Source organism: Acanthochromis polyacanthus, chromosome 24, assembly GCF_021347895.1.
Source record: "Acanthochromis polyacanthus isolate Apoly-LR-REF ecotype Palm Island chromosome 24, KAUST_Apoly_ChrSc, whole genome shotgun sequence".
Lineage (NCBI taxonomy): Eukaryota > Metazoa > Chordata > Actinopteri > Pomacentridae > Acanthochromis > Acanthochromis polyacanthus.
Window position 1 is genome coordinate 4,936,766 of NC_067136.1, and position 16,991 is coordinate 4,953,756.

The 16,991-nt window shown below is 41.9% G+C and overlaps 1 long non-coding RNA gene across 1 annotated transcript; it reads right to left on the reverse strand.

The window, feature by feature from the left end:
* Positions 1 to 9,501: 9,501 nt before the first annotated feature.
* LOC127532570 (uncharacterized) lies at positions 9,502 to 12,531 on the reverse strand. The gene is made up of 3 exons (XR_007940073.1): positions 12,069 to 12,531; positions 10,006 to 11,284; positions 9,502 to 9,658 (listed from the first exon to the last, which is right to left on the reverse strand). It is a non-coding gene; the product is annotated as an uncharacterized LOC127532570 (long non-coding RNA).
* Positions 12,532 to 16,991: the final 4,460 nt, after the last annotated feature.

Here is a 16,991-nt window from a genome sequence, read left to right on the forward strand (position 1 = left end):
CTGTACTAGCGGGGAGGTTTCCAACTTTGCCCGTTTAGAGGGTACAGGCTCGGCTGTATTTTCCTGAGAAGTCTCTCGGAGATGCTGCTGCATGACCATCTTCAGCACGCTCCAGTCGATGGAGGTCAACGTGGCAGAGACGGATAGAGGCCTCCGCATTTCTCCCTCCTCCGGCTGGTAGAAGCAGAGCTCTCCGGTCTTGTACTTGAAAACCCAGCCCCTGGAGCCCGGCATTCCATAGGCCTTGAGAGGCCGTTCCTCCTCCAGAGACTCGGCCAGAGGCAGCTGGGTCCGGTGGAGGTACATCATGGATCTCCTCGGGGCCCGCAGCATCGAGGGCGTCTCGCGGAAGATGGTGATGGGCGTCTCGCTGATGACCGCCGGCTCCGGATGCGGCAGGGCCCGAGATTTGCTGCCACCAGGCCGGGGAACCGCGTACCCCCGGACGTCCAACATTTTCTGAGCCATGGTGAGTTCTATTCCACTTTGCGGCCTACAGAAAGGCCTACTGCCATTTATATATAAAGAAGACCCCACCTCCTCTTCTCATTGGTTCTCATTCGCCCTTCCCCTCACACCTCATTGGATGACCCTTTATTATTATTATGCCTGCTATAAATCATTTTTGAAACTATCCTTTCCGGCATTTTTAAATTCGTCATTTCCTTTTATTAAAAATAAAAACTACAAAAATGGCGGACGGGGGAGGGACTCTATGACGTGGCCGTCTCTCATTGGATCCCATATCATAGCCCGCCTTATGACGTGGCAGCTTCTGATTGGACGGGACCCGCTAAGTCCTGCCTTAGCCCCGCCCCCTTGTGACGTGGCAGCTTCTGATTGGGACATGGAACCACATGGAACCCACAGTCAAAATGGTCCTATGTTTGCAGTCAGCATTTCGTCAATGGTATGTTGTGTTTCATGAAATTATGACCCCTTAACTGATTTTCTGAAATTATTAATTAATAAGCTTAACCCGTTGCGCTTCAGTTGCGCTTCAGTGTCCCACCCGCGGTACACTGTGAGATCTGCATAAGCAATTTGCTAAATGTCTGAAACTGCAAACTCGATTATACAAACACTATACGCCGATGGAAAGCTTAGATTCTCATGAATCCGCCGGTATAAACCACTTTCAGATGTAATTACCACAGCGGGTAATATAAACACATTTGTCCGACAAACAACAAATATTCATCCATCCGTTCTCTGTACACGGCTTCAACGTACACAGCGCGACTCACATTTCCGGGTTCATTATTACACACGGATGAAAATATTCCACAAAAAACGGCCATAATCCAACCTTGGACATCCAGACGAAACAAGCCAGTAAACTATTTTGTCCAAAACATGTCCTGAAGTCGGTATAAAATCCACGAATCGGTCGTTTTCAAGGAAATGCACCTCGTGATGCGCGTCCAATATTCCCTGTATTTCTCGTCATATTTTTATTTACAAATAGAATATTAGCGATTTTTTGTACTGAAAATGGCTGGAATTGACTGAAGCTTATGATGTCTATAATTATCTGAAATGTTGAGGGCTAGCTACTTAGCTTAGGCTAGTGCTAGCTGTGCTTCCCACAAAAAGTCAGGGATCTTTCTACTCACACTGCTATTTTTAAACACTCCTAAACTCAATACTGAACAAACAAGTCTCCCTTCTCTCCTCCCTTTCGTTCTGCTAACTACTATGCTGATATCAGCAGCATTGTCCTCATTATTGTTAGCACCTCATACCCTTGGGCCTAGGGTGGGTAGAGCTCATTTACAGGTATCTGACTCTTAGTTTTGATAATGCACATCTAACTAATATACATACACTACTTCCACTTGAAATTAAAATGTGTAATGGCTCACCCTGTTAGCTTAACATAGAGTGCCTATATAATGAGAGTGGCGACATGACGGGTCCAAAAAATTTTGGTCACGTGATCTGTAGGAGCCATTTTGTTTCCAATTCATGAACGCCGGTTATGCCTGTTAATGTTGTTTACAACGCAGAGAGTAATTCTAGGTCTTTTTTGGCTTCATAAATACCTGAAAAATGACGGGCTGTTGTGCCTTTGGGTGCACAAATCGATCAGAGAAGGGATTCCACATGTTTAGATTTCCCAGGAGTAGTGAAAGAAGGAAACTGTGGGAAAATAAAGTCCGGAGAGTGGGATGGAAACCGACTTCATCATGGTTTTTGTGCCAGGTTAGTCCCATATATGTACTTTAATGTTATGATGTATGGGTGAATGACAGATAGAACAGTTTGATGTGATTTCAGGCAGTTGTGGTTATTTTGACTTTGACCATTTTCATGCATGGAGATGCATGAAATACGGGCCGCTGAAGTTTAACGGGGTAACCCGTTAAACTTCAGCGGCCCATCTGAGCTTCGACAACAGCCTCCCTGTTCATTCACATGATTTCCAATTCAACAAACAGCTGACAGTTTTCTGTTTCCTATTTTCTGTTTTCCGTCCAACCTGCAGTCACTTATCAGCCTCATATGACCCGAACAGGCTCCGTGTTGTTCACCTGTTTCTGGGCTGTTAGCCGCCGTTAGCATGAGGATGCTGTTAGCCACATGCTTACAGCTGCAGCACCGTACAGGCGGACGGGAAAACGTATTTTACTAAATTGACCGAAGCTGCAAACTCGATGATAGAAACATTATACACTCATGGAAAGCTTAGATTCTCATGAATCCGCCGGTATAAACCACTTTCAGATGTGATTACCACAGCGGGTAATATAAACACATTTGTCCAACAAACAGCAAATAACGTAAACAGCACAACTCACCTTTGAAGGCTCATAACTAGTCACAGATGAAAATATTCCACAAAACGGTCATAATCCAACCTTGGACATCCAGACAAAACAAGCCAGTAAAATATTTTGTCCAAAACATGTCTTGGAATCAGTAAACAATCCATAGTTTTCGTGAATGTGCACCTCGCGCTGTGCGTCCCATATTGACTGAATGGAAACAAAATGGCTTCAAATCCCCAGTTGTCGCCACTCTCATTATATAGGCACTCTAGCTTAACATTAGCTTAGCATAGCGGAGCTGGTGTAGCCGTATCTTACAAGGCATTTATCATTCTGACATTGACCTGTATGCACAAAAACGTATAAATATAAGCATACCTCAAAGAAAACGTATGAGTCCAGGCTTTTATAAGTCTTCATCTTCTCCATTGTGTGGATGCCTGGGCTGTTGATAAGGTACTCGTAAATGGAGTGCCAATGAAGATCTGGACACGTAGTAGGGTCGTTTTCCCATGATCCCAGAGGAATTTGGTACGGACATGACTGCAAACCAACCAGTTCTATTTTTTCTTTATACCGTAGCTTGGCTTTTGGCTCAAGATTTCCGAAATAATCACCAGACATTTTTCTCTGGGTCAAAACCGCGTGGTTTCGGCGGTCAAATCATGGTTGCTAAGGACTTTGTGTCCCCCTCTTTTAATGGCGGCGTGCGTTGCTAAGGAAGGTGTGGTCACGTGTCCCAGATTCTGATGTCATTGCGAAAAGGTCTATAGTATACATCCGGGTATTTCTCGCGTACTCAGTCTTTTCATACTATCCAATGTGAACGCACTACATACTTATTTTGACGTCACACTTAGTATGAGTAGTACGTTAGTATGCGATTTCGGACACAGCCATTAAAAGAAAGTATAGCGCAATGGCTCCTTCCCAATTCTTATGGTTCGGAATTCACCAACCACCACTGGTGTGATCGATTAAATCACAGACTGTCCAGGTGTTCCACTTCAGAGACTTTATTGACAAAAGTCCAACTGGGTGTACAGAATGCCGTATGTGTGGTCTGAAATTGAAAATATAACACAATATAAGAATATATATCTATGTACTAACTACCATTTAACAGCGATTTGTTAATACAAAATGTCACAGTGGCCTTGTAGGGTGCTTTACCGCTATATTACAAAATGACCACTAGATGGTGCCATGAGACCATATAATACGTCCCTTCACAGAATTCCCTTAGGGGGAAGTAACACAAAAGCAGGACTTTCCATGCAGGAAATACCAATAACTATATGTAACTAGCAGAGGTTAGCACTCTACAGCACATATGCAACACACATATATATCTCTGCAGCAACAATAGCCATAGCATATAAACGTCTCCTACAAGAGCATACGTGGTAATAAGCATTAACTCCTACTATAATAACAGCAGGTGCTAAACGCACATGCGACCGTAACACTGCATTCTGTAGCGGCACTTAACGACGTTCAAGTAACATGATGCCGCAGATTAAACATGAAATGCACAAACATAATTCAGTGGACATCCTTCACACTATGTATATCTTACTTAAACAAACTTACATTCTTTCAACTGACGCACACAACAGCATGTATACAGAGCGACGAGAAGCTAACGAGTTGAACACCGTCTTCTCAACTGCACCAGGGCTGGAGCATACCAACTTAGACGGGGTGGAATGTATCACTCCAAATGGAGGGGTGCAACAGTCATGAATTGTTCGCCTTTGTTGCAGCCATAGATATTCACCTTATTTCGCCCCGCCCACTTTTAATTCTTCGTTGTTCCGCATTTTGTCTTCTCCCTTCCGGTCAGCCCTTTCCAGGTAGCCGGCTCCACAGAGTTACAGCATCAAATTGTCAACAGATGTGACACCAGGGGCTCTAAGATGTTTTTTAAAAGCAGACGTGAACCCGAGCCAGGCCAGCAGTACGAGTCACTTGGTGGGTGCTAGTTAGCAGTAGCGGCGCGGTGGAGACAACGGGATGCTGCTGCATCGCTGGATTAGGACAGTGCTGTCATGCAGCCTCGATATTATAGAAGGTAAAAGTCCTACACCTTACTCTTCTTTTTGTCATGACTTGTTTTGCCATCATTGTTATCATTATTATAATTACTGAAGAAAAGTTTTCTCTATTAAAAAAACGGTGGCGCTTGAGACAGTAATATTTGTTGCTTTGTGCATGTAATGCATGCTTAAAGTTGTGGTTCTAACATCAAAATATTTAAACTATGAACTATTTATTTCTTACATTGTGTTTGGACTGCATTTAAGGCTCTATTACAGAGTTTTATGGATACAGCAGAAGTAGAAGTGGTAGTTTTCTTGCTGTTGTGGTGCACGACAACTGAGTGACTAAAGAGGAAACACTGAATATGATTCATTGTATTGCATTCATTAATATTATGGGGTGCCGTCTGTAAAGCAGCTCATTTTGTCACATTTAGCTTCAAACCAGGTACTAACAAGTGGTGTGATTTTTTTTTTCTGGTGACCTTTTACAACATTTACTGCAATATTTCTCATCTTAGAAATATCTTAAATAGTTTAATGTAAATATTAAAGATAAATGATATAAATGCTAAATATAAATGTTAATGTCATATTTAACATTTATATTTATCATTTATGTCTGACATTTAATAATTACATTGAACTATTTAAGATATTTGTAAGATGACAAATATTGCAGTAAATGTTGTAAAAGATCACCAGAAAAAATCACAGCCCTTGTTTATCATGGTTTGAAGCTAAATGTGACAAAATGAGCTGCTTTACAGACGGCACCCCATAATATTATTGAATGCAATAGTTTTCATCAAAGACAGCTTTTAATTCACTATTAGACTCAACTGGGTTTTCTCAACATGTAAATAAACCAACTCATAGTTTTAATCACACTCTTGACCTTGTCCTGACTTATGGCATAGAAATTGAAGAGTTAACAGTATTTCCCCAGAACCCTCTTCTTTCTGACCATTTTATGATAACATTTCAATTTAAAGTAAAGGATTGTTTAGCAGCTGAGAACAAATATCATTACAGTAGGTGTTTGTCTGACAATTCAGTATCTAAATTTAAGGAAATAATACCCTCACTGTTTACTTCAGCAACATTTACTGATAAATCAGAAGGCAGATATTATTATTTTACCCCCACAGAAGTGGATTATTTTGTTAATAATGCTTCAGCCTCACTGCGTACAACTCTTGATAGTGTTGCACCTGTAAAAAAGAAAGTTCTATCTCAGAGAAGACTTGCTCCTTGGTATAATTCCAGCTGCGGACTTTAAAGCAGGCATCCCGAAAGCTGGAAAGAAAGTGGTATTCCACTAATTCAGAGGAAGTGTATGTGGCTTGGAAAAATAGTCTAGTAATCTATAAAAAAGCTCTTCGTAATGCCAGGACAACTTATTATTCATCTTTAATAGATGAGAACAAGAACAACCCTAGGTTTCTCTTTAGCACTGTAGCCAGGCTGACAAAGAGTCAGAGCTCTGTTGAACCTTGTATTCCTTTAGCTTTAACCAGTAACGACTTCATGAGCTTCTTTACACATAAAATAGTTATGATTAGAGATAAAATTAATCTGGCCCTTCCTACAAATGTCACAGATGCTTTTGAATTGGCTGTTAGACCTGATGAATCTTTAGAATTCTTCACTCCTATATGTCTCTCTGAACTAATTTCAACAGTTTCTACATCCAAACCATCAACATGTCTTTTAGATCCTATCCCAACTAGACTCTTCAAGGAGATTTTACCTTTAATTAATTCTTCAATGTTAGATCTGATTAATCTCTCTCTAGTAACAGGCTATGTACCACAGGCTTTTAAGGTTGCTGTCATCAAACCTTTGCTTAAAAAGCCCACTTTAGATCCAGACGTGTTAGCTAACTATAGACCGATATCCAACCTCCCATTTCTCTCTAAAATTCTGGAAAGAACAGTTGCAAATCAATTATGTGAACACTTACAAAGGAATAATTTGTTTGAAATGTTTCAGTCAGGCTTCAGAGTGCATCATAGCACAGAAACAGCTCTAGTGAAAGTTACTAATGACCTTCTCATAGCATCAGATAATGGACTAGTCTCTATACTTGTTTTGTTAGATCTTAGTGCAGCGTTTGACACAATCGACCACAACATTTTATTACAGCGTCTAGAACATTCAATTGGCATTAAAGGGACAGCACTGGACTGGTTTAAATCCTACTTATCAGATAGGTTCCAGTTTGTGCATGTCAACAATAACTCTTCTGAGCATACTAAAGTTAATCATGGAGTTCCTCAGGGTTCTGTCTTAGGACCGCTACTTTTCACATTATACATGCTTCCTTTAGGCAATATTATTAGGAAGCATTGTATTCCATTGTTATGCAGATGACACACAATTGTATTTATCTATGAAGCCAGATGAAACTGATCAGTTAGCTAGACTGCAAGATTGTCTTAAGGACATTAAAACCTGGATGACTTTTAACTTCCTACTGCTAAATTCAGACAAAACTGAAGTCATTGTATTTGGCCCCAAACATCTTAGAAACTCGCTTTCAAAGCAAATAGTTACTCTGGATGGCATCACATTGGCCTCCAGCACTACTGTGAGGAATCTTGGAGTTATTTTTGACCAGGACATGTCCTTTAACTCACACATAAAGCAAGTCTGTAGGACTTCCTTTTTTCACCTGCGTAATATTGTAAAAATCAGGAACATTCTGTCTCAGAGTGATGCAGAAAAATTAGTTCATGCTTTTGTTACTTCCAGGCATGACTATTGCAATTCCTTATTATCGGGTTGTCCAAATAGTTCTCTCAAACATCTACAGTTGATCCAAAACGCTGCTGCGAGAGTACTGACAGGAGTTAGCAAAAGAGATCATATTTCCCCTATACTTGCTTCTCTTCACTGGCTTCCTGTTAAATCCAGAATAGAATTTAAAATCCTTCTTCTGACATATAAAGCTCTTAATAACCAATCTCCATCATATCTTAAAGATCTGATAGTACCTTATTATCCTAGTAGAACTCTTCGCTCTCAAGCTGCAGGCTTACTTGTTGTTCCTAGAATTTCTAAAAGTAGAATGGGAGGCAGAGCCTTCAGTTATCAGCTCCTCTCCTGTGGAACCTGCTCCCAGTTTGGGTTCTGGAGGCAGACACCCTCTCTATTTTTAAGACCAGGCTTAAAACGTTCCTTTTTGACAAATCTTATAGTTGGGGCTGACTGGGTGACCCACAGGGGTTCGGCTTGTGTCTTCATTGCACAGCTGACTCCCTCTTGGACGTCCCTTCGTTCTGCCTCTAGTCATGCTGCTATAGGCCTATAGGCTGCTGGGGGACTTTTCTTGACGCACTGAGCCCTTCTCTATCTACCTTTACATTTAATATGTATACCGTTATTGCAGTACATTCACTCTGTTTCCCCCTGTGCTATTTCTCCGAGTGTCCCTGGTCCCAGAGCTGGATGCTTCAGATCTGTGGTTGATGTTCCACCAGCTGGTCCAGTCTCCATCATGTCCACTGTGGGATGCTGCTGCTGACCTTCCTCCAGTCCTCTGCTTCCAACTCCCCTTTTTCCACCAGTCAACTCTGCATCACCTTCACTATACTGTTATGCTAACTTACATACTGTTTGAATTTTACTGCTAGCTATATATGGAGTATGTTTAATGTCAGAGCTGTACATCATCAGAGTAAACTATGAGTCAGTTTTCAATGTTAGCTTATACTTTGTCTGTGTCACATATCCTGTCATACATGTATCCAAATGTGTGTTGTGTTTTCCTTGCTTTCCCACCCCTCCCTCTTCTCCCATCCCTCCCCCTTGCCCTCTTCTGTCCTTCTCAACCCGCCCGGCCAGCAGGCAGATGGGTCCCCCCTATATAGAGCCGGGTTCTGCTCGAGGTTTCTTCCCTGTTAAAAGGGTGTTTCCTTGCCACTGTCGCCTTTGGGCTGCTCTGGGGGTCAGGCATTTGGGTTCTGTAAAGCGTCTTGAGACGAGTTGACTGTAATTGACGCTATATAAATAAAATTGAATTGAATTGAATTAAAGTTCAAATTGTCCTCTTTTATATCACAAATATAAACTAATCAATAATCATTTCTGATGACAGGTTGAAGATGCTGTGTCCAGTGGGCTAACTCATCCTGCACGGATGAACAGCGGCTCTGGAATGTGGGGACTCAGAGGAACCTCGGCTCAAAGCGACTGATAGGACATCTGCATACCTGTCTGTCTGTCTGCCAAACCCACCTCTGCTTCAGTCCAGCCAGCATCCTGCAGAAACTCTTTTCATCCTACAAAAATGCACTTTCTCCTTTATCTCAATCTTTCACTTCATAACCCCCCCGGCCAGCAGGCAGATGGGTCCCCCCTATATAGAGCCGGGTTCTGCTCGAGGTTTCTTCCCTGTTAAAAGGGTGTTTTCCTGCCACTGTCTCCTTTGGGCTGCTCTGGGGGTCAGGCATATGGGTTCTGTAAAGCGTCTTGAGACGAGTTGACTGTAATTGACGCTATATAAATAAAATTGAATTGAATTGAATAAATAAATTCCATTACTTTTTTAAACCAAATTCTGTGTTGATGTCTACACTTAAGGCCACACTCAGTCATTACAGCAGTAAGTGTTTTAAAAAATAAGTATTTGTAACATAAACACATTGATAACATTTGTTAATAACAAACAATTTACAAACAGGTCAGAAATGTTTAGGTTTATTAAAATTATACTGTAAAGATGTCAGATGTCAGGGCTTCAGATGGAGTGATGATCTTGCTGCATAGCTGTGTTCAGAGACAGACAGATCCTCCCACTGAGGTTCCACATCACAACGTCTTTGACGCTGACTGTCATATCTAAGTTACAAAAAACACAACAAAATGTTTTTTATTAGGAATTAAACTTCAACCAGAACATCCACGGGTCATGTGAGTGTTGCTAAGGTCCACATAATGACAAGTAGTGCAGACTAGCAAGAATTAAAAATACTGAGACTGACCAACGCTGCAAACTTTAAGTCTTACAAGTATCCAGAAATAATGTAAGCTACATTAAGACTGATCACAGTGTTCAAAACCATCTTAATACAATTTAAAATGTCATTTTAGAAATGGTTTCAGTTAATTGTTCATAACTGATCATTAAATGTAATCACAGCATGGATCATGGAACTTTACGTCAGGCAAAACAATATCTCACTCACCCGTATCTGACAACCTCTTCAAAGCCCGCCGTGGCTTCTTTACTGGAGCATCATAGCCGAGCCATTTCTCGGGGTAAGGGTGCTCCTCTGTCGGCTCTCTGTCCACAAAATGAAACAAACATACATAAGGGCGCTTCGGTGGGCACTTAAGGTTTAGCGCTTTCAGCCACAGCCGCATGTGCTCCTCATCTTTGGATGTAGATTATAAGGAGCCCCACAACACTCCCATCTCTCCACATGATGTTCAAAACAGGTTTGTTTCAAAAACTCTCTCCTCTTGGCCCAGTTATTATGGCAGCCTCGACATCTTGATGAAATAAAATCGCTAGCTGGTTAGCTTACACCGCTCGTTCCTTTTGTTGACAACTGCACCTCCGGTCTGAAGTGGAAATCACAGGACAAAATGCTGTAATGTGGCGCCGCCCTGGTGAAGCTGCAAAATAAGGTGAATACATAGAAAGGCTAGATGGCTGATGGGACTTTCACCGCCGTCGTCACCGGTCGGCCATCTTACCGAGGGGGACTGTTCTGGAGCGCTCTATAGTAGTGGATGGAAGGTGAGCGACTACACAAACAAAAATACACTTAACTTGCTGAATTCTTGACAGATTTACAAACGGTTTGGTTTGTTAAAAACCTTACTAACATGGCTATGATTCAGGCCACACAGACCTGTTGAAATTGCAGTTTTTTCTTTTCAAAAATCGCTGCATAGTTGTGTGTTTGTTACTGTAGATCATTCAGATGAATGCATCTCAGATGTGTCCTAAGTCACTTGCCGTACTTACCAGTGCTCTACTTACCTTATCCCAGTGGATCACAGTGTAATGCTGCTGCCCTGAGTTCAAATAAAGCTTCTGTTGACTGCAAAACAACCTCATATACTCATTTCAACATGGTGTCAGAAGATCTTCAGACCTGCCTGTTGTGAGTTTTTTTTTTTTTTGCATTTTCCAGCAAGTTTTTTGTCGAGCGTTGGACATCGACTTAAAGCGGTTGCTAACGAGCCATGGCAGAGGGATTTCGCCGACCGGACCCGCTCGTTTTTGAAGGAGACGTCGCTGAGAGTTGGCACGTGTTCGACAGGGAGTATGATATCTTCATCGAAGCTGCTCACGCCGACAAGCCTCCCAAGACAAAGGCATATATCCTCCTCAATCTCGCAGGAGCAGAAGCCATCGAGCGGGAGCGTTCATTTGTCTACGCGGCAGAAGTTAGGGCGCCAGGAGACAATGGAGCCGTTCTGGTCCCAGCCGAGTCCAGAGAAGACCCTGAGTGCCTGAAACGGAAATTTCGGGAGATGGGCAACCCACAACATAATAAAACAATGGAAAGACATGAATTCCACACCCGAAATCAGAAACAAGGTGAGACAATTGAAGCATTTATCAGTGAAAATTAAAGCTAAGAATTGCCACTTTGGAGAGTTGACAGATGAGCTTATCTGTGACAGAATCGTCTGTGGCATAAACAAAGACAGCATTCTCAAAGCCTTGCTACGTGATAGTGATCTTACTCTGACAAAAGCTATATCTACTTGCCGTATATATATGAAGTGACCGAGGAGAACACGAGGGCATTAACAAAGCAGTCAGCGACTGTAGATGCACTTCAGCCCAACTCCGCTAGAGGGCAGCAAAGACCACGGTATAACCATTCAGGAAAGCATGATGCCAAGTCCATCACAAACTGCAGTAATTGTGGGGGCGACCACATAGCGCAGAGGGACAAATGTCCAGCATATGGTCAACAATGCCACAAATGCAAAAAAAATGAATCACTACAAGAAGTGCTGCAGGTCCAAACAAGCATATCAGAACATGGAAAAGAGAAGCTTCACAAAAAAGCACTATGCTCGGAAACCAGTTCATCAGCTGGATATAGAACAGTCTGAACATGTCAACGATGAGACTTTCTATGTTGATGGAGTATCTGATGTGGACACAGTTACCCAGATGGATGAACAGGATGAAGGATATGTCACGCTGCACATAAATGACAAGCCAATTGAAATGAAGGTAGACACAGGAGCAAAGTGCAACGTTATTGCTAAAGAAACCTACCAGCAGTTGTCAGGCGCGACCATCTCACCACCTGGCAAGACCACAAACTAATGGCATACGGAGGCAGCAAAATAGAAACTGCAGGTTCTGTCACACTGCCTTGCTATCTAAATGGAGAGCAACACACACTACCTTTCTTCCTGGTTGACCGTGACGTCACACCACTATTGGGATTTCGTGCATGTTTGCGTCTTGGACTGGTTACTTTGAGTCCTCATGTTCATCAGATCAGCACAGAGACCAAATTGGACTTTGTAGAACATATCAAAGAACATTACAGGGATGTGTTCAGTGATGAACTAGGAGAACTGCCAACCACCTACTCGATGACATTGGATCCAGCTGTTCAGCCAGTTGTTCGCCCAGCACACCGCATCCCCTTGGCAATGCAGGATCGTGTAAAAGCTGAACTGGACAACATGACTAATAAAGGAGTCATAACTCCTGTTTCAGAGCCAACAGACTGGGTTTCATCCATGGTTGCAACACACAAAAAAGACAAAGAAGAAATAAGACTGTGCATCAACCCCAAAGATCCAAACACAGCTTTAAAGAGACCCCACTACCCGATGCGTCGTGTGGAGGAAGTTACCACTCAAATGTCTGGTTCATCCCTGTTTTCAGTGCTTGATGCCAAGAACTCCTTCTGGCAAATAAAGCTCGACCACAAGTCATCACTACTCACCGCCATTTGGCATAAATTCAGCCAGTGGAGTCTTCCAGCGTTCAATGGAGCAACTATTTGCTGGATACCCATGCTGCATCATCGTGGATGACATCATTGTGGGAGGTCATGATGCTGCAGAACATGATGCCAATCTAAGAAAAGTGCTCGACCGCGCACGAGAGATCAAGCTCAGACTCAATCCGCAAAAGTGCAAGTTCCGCCTCGATCAAGTCTGCTCTGTGGGTCATGTGTTCTCAAAAGAAGGATTAAAGGCTGACCCCACAAAGACTGAAGCCATCACAAACATGCCTGTTCCACACGACTCTCTTGCTGTGCAACGATTCCTGGGCATGGTTAATTACCTCGAGAAGTTCATTCCTAACCTGAGCAACATTGCAGCACCACTCAGGCAGCTCACTCATAAGGACACAGCATGGTGCTGGCTTCCACATCACCAACAAGCACTTGACAATCTCAAGTCATCCCTGTCCAGCTCACCAGTCCTGTCATATTTCAACGTAAAGAAACCAGTGACATGCGATGCTTCTCGCTATGGACTGGGTGCAGCTTGTCTGCAAGATGGAAAGCCTGTCGCATATGCATCTCGAACACTGTCAGACAGAGACTCGCTATGCGCAAATCGAAAAAGAACTGCTCGCTGCTGTTTTCACATGCACCAAGTTCAGAGACTACATCTATGGCAAACACACTCTCATTGAGACAGACCACCAACCCCTGGTCTCCATACTAAAAAAGCCAATCCACACAGCCCCAGCCCGCCTGCATGAGTAAAGATATTACCAAAGAGCTACTATCCTGCGCTGTATGCAACAGTACGCGCTCACGCCAACAGAAGGAACCACTCCAACTACATCCAGTTCCTACTCTCCCATGGTCCACGGTTGCCACTGACATCTTCGAATGGCATGACCAGCAGTATTCAGTGCTAGTGGACTCATACTCAGGCTGGTTTGAAATAGATCTCCTCCGTGACAGTTCATCAGCCACTGTCATCAAAAAGCTGAAAAGACATTTCTCCGTTCACGGAGTACCTCACACCCTGATCTCAGATAATACCCGACAATATACAAGCCAGCAATTCCAAGAGTTTGCTCGACAGTGGGACTTTGCTCACACCACCAGCAGTCCTGAATACCCACAGTCAAATGGACTAGCTGAGCGTGCAGTCTGCAGCGCCAAACAGCTGATGGAAAAATCACACCAAGACGGAGCGGACGTTTTCCTTAATCTGCTAAACATCAGGAACATTCCACGTGATAAGACATTAGGTTCACCAGCAGAACGTCTCATGTCTCGACAAACACGCTCAACATTCCCCATTGACAGCAGCCTTCTGGTACCCGCCCCACTGAGTGCAAGTCAGGTGTCTGCCCAGCTTCAAAGAAGAAGACTAATCCAAAAACAGTATCATGATGCTACAAGCCGCCCACTGCAGCCACTCACAGAAGGACAAGTTGTCAGGTTGCAGACCACCAAAGGGCATGAACGGCTTGGCACGGTGACACAGGTGTGTAAGGAGCCGCGCTCCTACATGGTTGAGTCCAACGGAGGCGTCTACAGGAGGAACCGCCGCCACATCCTTCCTGTTGCAGAGAGCCCGCCACCACCACACGTTGACCCAGGTGGCTCTGGTTCTCAGCCAGCAGTGCCTGATTCATCGGACACTCTACCGCCCACACCGCATCATCTTTTGCCTCACCCCTCACCAAAGACCACCTACCAGCACACCAGGGAGCGTCAAGACCACTCATCTGCCCATGTGTCACGCAGAGGGTCCCCATATGTGACACGGTCTGGCCGAATTTCCAGGCCGAATCCTAAGTACAATGACTAGTTACATGCTGAAAAAAAGAGGAAAATGTGTAAATGAATGTTATTAAATTTCATGCCAAGTTGTGTGTATTGCTGTTGCAATAGTACCAGAAGTTTTAGAAGATGATGCTGCCAGGTGTATTTTATTTTTTATTATTATAAACTGCTAAATTTATGCAGAAATATCTTTGGTTACTCTTTGACATTACACTGCCGATAAGTTTGTTCTGGTTGAGAAATAGAAAACTAAAAGGAGAGGATGTAGATCGTTCAGATGAAAGCGTCTCAGATGTGCTGTCAGATGTGTCCTGAATACTTACCAGTGCACATGCTCTACTGACCTTATCCCAGTGGATCACAGTGTAATGCTGCTGTCCTGAGTTCCAATAAAGCTTCTGCTGACTGCAAAACAACTTCATATACTCATTTTAACAGTTACAGCCATTTGCAAGGCTGCAATCTGGGAGTTTCAGTTATTATATGGGCCATTCTACCGAATTTGTCCAAACTGTGGTCCCACACTAATAAAACTATGTAACAAAACAATTAAGAATTCAGACTTTACATATTTACTAAGATTCTTTGATGATCTATTTAACACACAAGACAGCAAATAGATAGTAAGAAGCGAAATATATACAAAATCATCATTTATAGTGTGCTTTCTATTGGGAAGTAGTTGTCCCAACCCTGAGCCCTAAATTCTGACCTATGAAAATAATACTTAAAACAATTTTGTATTTTTTTCAATGATGTTTTTTAAAATATCTTGTTGATTTCTTTTAAACAGCATTGAAATGATTTGGATGTATTGTGGGTTTAATTTTTTAATTTAAAAAGATCATTAAAAAAATGCTGTCCCACGCTTTCATGTCACGCCCGAAACACAGATAGTTTTACCACATAGGTTGAGCTGGTTTTAGCCACAGCCCTGCTTTTTTGATCAGGCAGAGACTCAGCATCCCTCTACCTCATGGCATCATGGTGAGCAGTTACCTCTCACCATTTTGGAGTAAATGTGCTCCAAAATCTGAAAATCTGTCTGGAACATTTTTAATTGTCACTACCAAACACATATTCTCTGCAATTAAGTAAACCTGTGGAGGTTTAATGCAACATATGATGTTTTTATGTGTGTACACCTGTTCAAACGGCCATTTGCTGGCCATGTGCTTAGTAGCATTTTTTTAGCTATTAGCTAAAATTAGCTAAAATTATCACAACCGAAACAGTCACAACCGAAACAGATGGTAGAGTTTCGGTTGTGACACGATCGTTTCGGTTGTGACAACATGTAATGGTCCACTTACTTAACTCAGTGTTTGATCGTTATTACCTCTTAAAACATGTAGATAATGCTGATTCATGTTTTAAATTATGCAACATCAGGAGAAAGCAACAGGGAGAAATGAACAAAATATTCACCAAAATATTTGAAAAAATAGATTTTTAGCCCAAGAGTGTTCACCACATTATTCTTAGGAAGTTGTTTGTTTTAAGTTAAGTAAAGTTCTTGCATCACACTTTCTGGTGTGTGTATTTTTTTAAAAAAAAAAGATGTTTTAAGTAATGTTACAGCAGATGTGTTGAGATGTTTGACTAGGCTAATGCTGGCCTTCAAAATAAATGTCTTTGATAATAAGTTACTTCATTTCATTGATTATAAACATTTGTGTTCATAATATTCCCAATGTAAGACATGCTAGAAGTTAATATTAAGCTAAAAGGTGGAGGGAATATGACACAACCTTGCAAACAAAAAATAGTGGTCACTACCAAAGTGGGTGTTTTGTAAAAAATAAAAGATATTGAGTCATCAACTAACATTTTATGATGACTATTCGTTAAATGTATGTTCAGTTTCATAACTCATTAACTCTGAGATCTATATAATCAGTGGAATTTGTTTTACAGGAAAAGATTGGATTTTGATTTTGATAAGTCTTAGAAATTGAACTTTGAAAAATGTTTAAAATATCATTTTTATTGATTTTGTTGTAAAACCCTTCAAGAAAAAAATTTAAAAATATTCTTTAGAGGGGGCATGGAAATACAATATGAACAGAATAATATAATGCCTTTTATTGCTGTGTGTTGCTGTGTTTTGGTTGTGACACATTTTGGGAGCGGAAAAAACATTTCAAGAACAGGCAGAAATTAAAATATGAATATTGACTGCACTATACAAGATATATGTACCTTAGATATGGTACAACATTTGTATGGACAAAGTTTTGGGAAAAAAACACTTTAAAAATGTTTTTTCCAACCCTTCACTTTGGACAAATTCGGTAGAATGGCCCATATAGGTTTCCATGAGACCAACAGTAATTTTGTGACAACATATTTTGTCTAAATGACACTTTGTGTGGATGCAGTTGGGCATTAGCCAGCAAAGAAACAAGAGGTTGTGAATGAGACAT